Source organism: Carettochelys insculpta, unplaced genomic scaffold (genome assembly GCF_033958435.1).
Source record: "Carettochelys insculpta isolate YL-2023 unplaced genomic scaffold, ASM3395843v1 scaffold_0035, whole genome shotgun sequence".
In the NCBI taxonomy this organism is placed as follows: Eukaryota; Metazoa; Chordata; order Testudines; family Carettochelyidae; genus Carettochelys; species Carettochelys insculpta.
This window is the reverse complement of record NW_027439072.1, coordinates 637688-644173: the sequence shown is the minus strand read 5'-3', so window position 1 is coordinate 644173 and position 6486 is coordinate 637688. Positions and strand designations below refer to the sequence as shown.

The 6486-nt window shown below is 49.0% G+C and overlaps 1 non-coding gene across 1 annotated transcript; it reads right to left on the bottom strand.

The window, feature by feature from the left end:
- Positions 1-3131: 3131 nt before the first annotated feature.
- TRNAP-UGG (transfer RNA proline (anticodon UGG)) lies at positions 3132-3203 on the bottom strand. The gene has a single exon. It is a non-coding gene; the product is annotated as a tRNA-Pro (tRNA).
- Positions 3204-6486: the final 3283 nt, after the last annotated feature.

Below are 6486 nucleotides of genomic sequence, written 5' to 3'. Positions count from 1 at the left end.
AGTCAGGTGTGGGCACATAGCAGAGCTTTATGTCATATTTCAAGGAAAGAATATGAAAGAGTAATGGTACGACTATAGAAAAACAAATGCTCGAGAAATAAGATCATGCGAGAGATGATCAAATACAGCAGAGAAAGTACATGTCAGGAAATACACCGACTATATAAGATTGCAGGGAAGGAAGGAAAGTCCACTGAGGAATGGACAACAACCGTGCCAGCGACAATACACGAGAAAGGCAGTGCACAGAAGGATTGCCCTAACAAGTCCTCTAGGCAAGCTACTGCTGATGATACTGATGGAGAGATTGAGATAAAAAATAAAAGAACATCTAACAGGCAAGCAGGTGGGATTTGGGAAAGATAAAAGGACCATACAGCAAATATAGACGCTAAGATTAATAATAGAGAAAGCTCACTGAAAGAACAAGGACGTCTGCAACTGCTTCATTGATTGGGAAGGAGGCTCTTGAAGAATTCCACCAGAATTTCAATTTTCTACCCCACCATCAACCTTAGTCTGGACCAGTCCACAAAAGTGATCCACTTCCTGCACACTACTGCAACTGTGCAGATAAGCGATGGTCACTTAAATATCACCCTATACGGAAAACCCAGAGACCTCTTTGCTTATCTATACGCCTCCAGATTCCATCCAGAGGAGACTACATGATCCATTGTATACAGCAAGGCACTAAGGAACAACCATATTTGCTCTGCTCCATCAGAGACAAACATCTACAAGACCTTTACCAAGCTTTCCTCAAACTAAAATATCCACTGAAGGAAGTGAGGAAACAGATTGACAGAGCCAGACAGGTACCCAGAAGCCACCTGCTGCAAGTGGTCTCACAAGGAAAACAAGAGAACACCACTGGCCATCTCACTAACAGCCACTACTTTAGACCTCTCCAACGCATCATCCATGATCTGCAAACCATCCTGGACAATGACTCTTCACTCTCACAGCCCTTGAGAGGCAGGCCTGTCCTCGCCAACAGACAGACTGCCAACCTAAAACAACTCCTCACCACCAACTAAAGATCACAACATAGTTACACTAAATAGGGAACCAAGCCCTGCAACAAACCTTGCTGCCAGTTCTTCTCGCATATCTACACCACGAATATCCTCACAGGACCTAACAGCAACCATACCATCAGGGGCTCCTTTACCTGCACATCTCCTAATATAATACATGCCATCAAATCGAGAGAGAAATCTCTGAGCTGCAATTTATTTGCAAATTTAACTCCATCAACCAAGGATTAAACAGAGACTGGGAGTAGCTGGCTCCTTCCAAAAGCAGCTTCTCTGCCCTGGGTGTTAACAGCTCCACATTAGACTCTGACAATGGGCCACATCCCCCTGTGTGATCTGACTTACTTTTTCCTCTTTTGATCCAAACTACTGATCATGGGCCATTTCCACCCAGACAGAATAGACCTTGTCAGCTCTGGCCCTCCCTCTTACTGGGACCCCACTCTTAGTGTTAGGAGAATCATACTCACACCAACTGAGCTAGCCCGCCTGCACAGTGACAGCTCACAAGGGCCCTTTCAGAAAGGAGCAAGAAGCAGCTGCAGGGTCCCTGGGGCCTCTGGAACTAGCTTGCTACCCCTCCCCCACTGCTCAGAATCCCCACAGCAGGGGGGAGAGAAGATGTTCCAAGTGCTCTTTTGTGCCCTTGCACACAGCTGAGCACAGACACCTCCAAATGGCCCCTCTGAATGGAGAGCTTCCTGGGGAGCAGCCAAGAAGAAGGAAGTGGGGAGGGGTCTCCCATTGCCTTGGAAGAAAAGTCAGCAATGGAGAACATGGGTATCGATCCCACTACCTCTTGCATGCAAAGCAAGCGCTCTACCATTTGAGCTAATTCCCCTCTGGGCAAGGGAACGTTCTGCCCCAGCCACCTCATTGTTGAGTCCATATGTCCCTGCGGCTCCCCTGACTCCTTTCCTCAGATGACACTTGTAAAACCAGTTCCAACCAGCTGGCTGAGCGGTTTCAACATTGGTGATAATAACGTCATCGTGACGGTTTCAAGCTCCAGGTGAGCCTTTGGGGCATCTTGACTAAGTGGCCTGGCTGCTCTGGATGGGGAGGTTCCATCATGCACAGGGAGTTGTGCAGGTCCAGCCTTGTGGGAGGGCTCTATGGGAATCCCTGCCTGCATCACAATGCCACTGCCTGGGGGTGCTGGTGGTGCTTTCTAACAGCTCTGGCTAGTAAACACACCCAGATCGGGCACTCCAAAAACAGCTCTAGAAATAAATCACTCACATGGCCAGTAATGAAAAGCATAAAAATATGCCCCAGAGCCCCAATGTGAACCCCTCCTCCAACAGACACTGACTGTCCATGATCTCCTCTGCAGCTGCTCTCAGAAATGAAGCATCTGCCAAAGCACCACATGTTACAGACCTCTGCAGCTCACAGAGCCACCCATGTTGCATGTATATCACCTGCCCATGTAGATCAGTGAAACTCTGAGCCCAGGGAGGTGACACAGCCAGTGGAACCTGTTCAGAGGACACCAGGCACTGCAAAGCCAGGCTGCCAGGCACCAGCAGCCCCAGGCAGTGGCATTGTGATGCAGGCAGGGATCCCCACACAGCCCTCCCACAAGGCTGGCACTGCACAGCTCCCTGTGCGTGATGGAACCTCCCTGTCCACAGTAGCCAGGCCACTTCATCAAGATGGCCCAAGGTGTCACATAGAGCTTGAAACCATCTCCTTGGCATTATTAGCAGCACTGTCTGAACAGCTCAGCCAGCCAGCTGGTAGGAACTGGGCTAACAAGGATCATCTTAGGAAAGGAGCCAGGGGAGTGAGAGGGACATAAGGAGTCAGCAATGAGGTGGCTGGGGCAGAACACTTTTTTTTCCAGAGGGGAATTCCCTCAAATGGTAAAGCACGTCCTTCGCATATAAAGGGTTGTGGGATCGATACCCACATTTTCCAATGAAACTGATGTTGTTGTAACTTCCTGCCCAAGGTGAGCTGCAAAAAAAAGCAAACATGATTTTGGGATGCATTAGCAGGTGTGTTGTGAACAAGGCACGAGAAATCATGAAAGAGGACATGAGCCCCAAAACCATCTGGATCAGCTATTAGACAATGGTAGAACAAGGGCTTGTCTGGGATTTGAACCCAGGACCTCTCCCACCCAAAGGGAGAATCATACCCCTAGACCAACAAGCCCTTCTTGAAAAGGGAGCACTGGGCTTTCCACAGAATCAGGTTTCAATAAACCTCCAGTGCTCTGGTAAATCCTACACTTAACTTTACCTTTCCAAGGTCATTCTACCGCTCTACTCTGTGCTGGTTAGACCTCAGCTGGAATATTGTGTCCAGTTCTGGGCACCCCAATTCAAGAAAGATGTGGAGCAATTAGAGAAGGTCCAGAGAAGAGCAACTAGAATGATGAAAGGTCTGGAGAACATGACTTTTGAAGAAAGGCTGAAAGAATTGGGCTTGTTTAGCTTGGAAAAAAGAAGATTGAGGGGGGACATGATAGCGGTTTTCAGATATCTTAAAGGATGTCATAAGGAGGAGGGAGAAAACTTGTTCTTCTTGGCCTCTGAGGAGAGAACAAGAGGCAATGGACTTAAGCTGCAGCAAGGGAAGTTTAGGTTGGACATTAGGAAAAAGTTCCTAACTGTCAGGGTGGTCAAGTACTGGAATAAGTTGCCAAGGGAGGTTGTGGAATCTCCCTCGCTGGAGATATTTAAGAACAGATTAGATAGATGTCTATCAGGGATGGTGTAGATAGTGGTCGGTCCTGCCGTCGGGGCAGGGAACTGGACTCAATGGCCTCTCGAGGCCCCTTCCGGTCCTAGTGTTCTATGTTTCTATGATTCTATGAAAAGCTCTGCAAAGACATAGGCCAAGTCATCCCTCCAACCCACCCCATATGCTGTGGCCTGAAGCAGCTCCCGTCATTTCCTCCCACACAAATTACAAAATTTGCTGTTGGGCACATTCTGATGGGAACCCTGACAGAAATCTGGGGTGGGTGTGTGACCCTGCAGCCTGTGGTCTGCTGGATTGCTCGTGAGCTTGCTCAAACCTGAGTAATGTTACCATGTGTCCTGCATGCAGCAAATGGAAATAAGGTCATGCAAGGGAAAGTGCTGCCTTGCATTGTGTAAGAGACCCCTTGTGGAGAACTCGACCTTGCGTCTTCTAACAGTGTAGGAACCTCTCCAGCTCTAGCAGGGCTGGGTACAGGCACCTGACTGATTCTCACTACCTCGACAATCGCACATCTACATCCTTAGCTGTGCAGAGTTTTGCCCTCCGCTTTGGTGCCAAAATTAACAAGCCATAGAACTCTACAGGAAAATCCTGACCTCCTGATCTCTGAGTGTCTTTTGTGGCTCTGAGTGTTCAGCTCTTGATCTAGGATCTTTTTCGTGGCCAGTCTGAGCAGCCGGGGACATGTCAGGCCTCAGTTCCAGGTAAGAAACCCCTCATCCTCCAGACTCTGGCCTCTGTGGGAGCCCCACGGTTAACTCGTAAATGAGCCTTTTGGGGCAGAAGTCACTCCAGGGACCTCTCATCCTTTCATTCTCAAGGCAAGTTGTTATGATCATGAGGGTTTGCTAGCAGCCTGGGAGTGAAAGGGTTAACCTCCTGAGCCAGGTGGGGTTGGCCAAGAGGAATGGAGGTAAGAATTAAATTTTGGCTCCTCCCTCTCTGTTCTCTATCTTTTTCCTTCTTCTTCTTTCCAGCCATGAGGGAGAGAGACACAGAATGTCGCCCTCCAAGAACAGGCCCTCCAATCTTCTGTGAGTCGGGTAAAGTTTACATAGATCCATTGGGCTTTATTGCTTTCTGGTTTGGGAAGTGGGGTCTGATGTCTGTGCGCTTTTTAGAAATGTTCTTTTCCTCTCCTTGTAACTAAGTTCTAGGCCCATGGTGGAGACTCCCCATGTGTTTTACTTTGTGACTCTTCCATCTCGTCATGAGGTTTGCAACACAAATATTGTTGTAATAACAAAAGTTCTTCCTTTTTCTTTTTATTAACCTGGTTTTGGTTAATGTTTTTTGTGTCCTGGTTCTCACTTTTGGGGCTGAGATTTCCCACGTCGTCTCTCCCCAGTTTCCTTATTATTACTTGGCTGGTGGCAGTGAATTTTATCCCCAAAGTCTAAGGTTTTTGGATTTTTGAAGGGAAGTTTATACCAAAACCTGGTAGATAAGGTCTTGGAGGTACTTTTGCTGGGCCCCACTTCTGCATTTCTCTTGCTAGAGTGGGGAAGGAGCCATGACAGAAGTTTCTAACCCCTGGCTGTGGGGTTGGTGTTAGCGTGGCTCACTCATGTCTCACTTTGGGGGCTTTGGGCCAAGGCCTGGGGCTCTGCAGCTGGGAACTGTCAGTGACTTTTCTGAGATGTTTTGGCCCTTTCTGCAGCCCCCACTGTGGGAGGGCTTTGCCTGGTCCTGGGCTGGGTTCTTTTCTGGGGCTTCCAGCAGCTCTGCCCCTGCCATTTGAATGTTTCTTGGTCAAAGACACAGGCTTCTTCCTGTGCCTGGGGTGGGCCCTGACACTGCTGGACGAGTGTGATGAAGCCAAAGTGCTGTGAGCTCAGTCTGAACCAAGTGGCCTTTGTGTGTTAGATTCCTGATCCCCCTGGCTTTGGGCCTGGTTCTCCTGCCCAGCACAGGCCACTGTGAGCAGGGCCCTGCATATCTGTGATGTACAGTACCCTTGTGTGTTCAATGGATCAGAACCCTGAGCTTTGCAGGCTGGGAACTGATCTCAGCTGAAGGATAGGTTTGCTCAGTGCTGGTACATTGGCAGAGGAAAATGATAAGTGTTTAAATCTATTTCAAACATCCAGGGAAAACCCCAAATGGACTGGAGATGAAGATCTATTTCCCTTAAGACAACCATCTGTGAAGGAGCACCTGGGACTTCTTCAGCTGCAGTCAAATGCTCCACCACGAAGCTGTACTCTATACCAGTGGAAAATGGTGAAAGTTTGGTTATGCTGTAGAGGCAAGTGTGATGGAGTGGGAGGAGTGCATGTGTGAGACTCAGGCTGGATGTGTGTGAGAGAAGCAGAGCAACTCCCAGCAGCTAAGGATGACCCTGGGGCTATAACCTAGGCTGGCAGGTAACACCTCTGCCCTGAACAAAGAGGAGGGAGGAGCTGATCTGGCTTTGAATCGGAGGGAGCAGTTAGAAGCTGAAAGGGAGAGGGAGGTGGAAGCCAGCCAGCCGGGCAAGGGGGAAGCTACACCTCAGAGGGGCATCCCTTGGGCTCCTCTCCCCAGGACGAGATGGAATGACTTTCTCTGATTGCTGCACTGACTCTTCTGTGAGAAACTGGGCCTCTGTCGCCTGATAAATTTCCTATTCAACCTGCTGAGTGAGAGTCACTCCTGCCCACAGCCAGTGTGCAGTGCATGGGGACCCCTGAACCCCACCACAGCAACTCTACCTTTCTCAGAAGGAATGCATGTATGCCAGTATCAG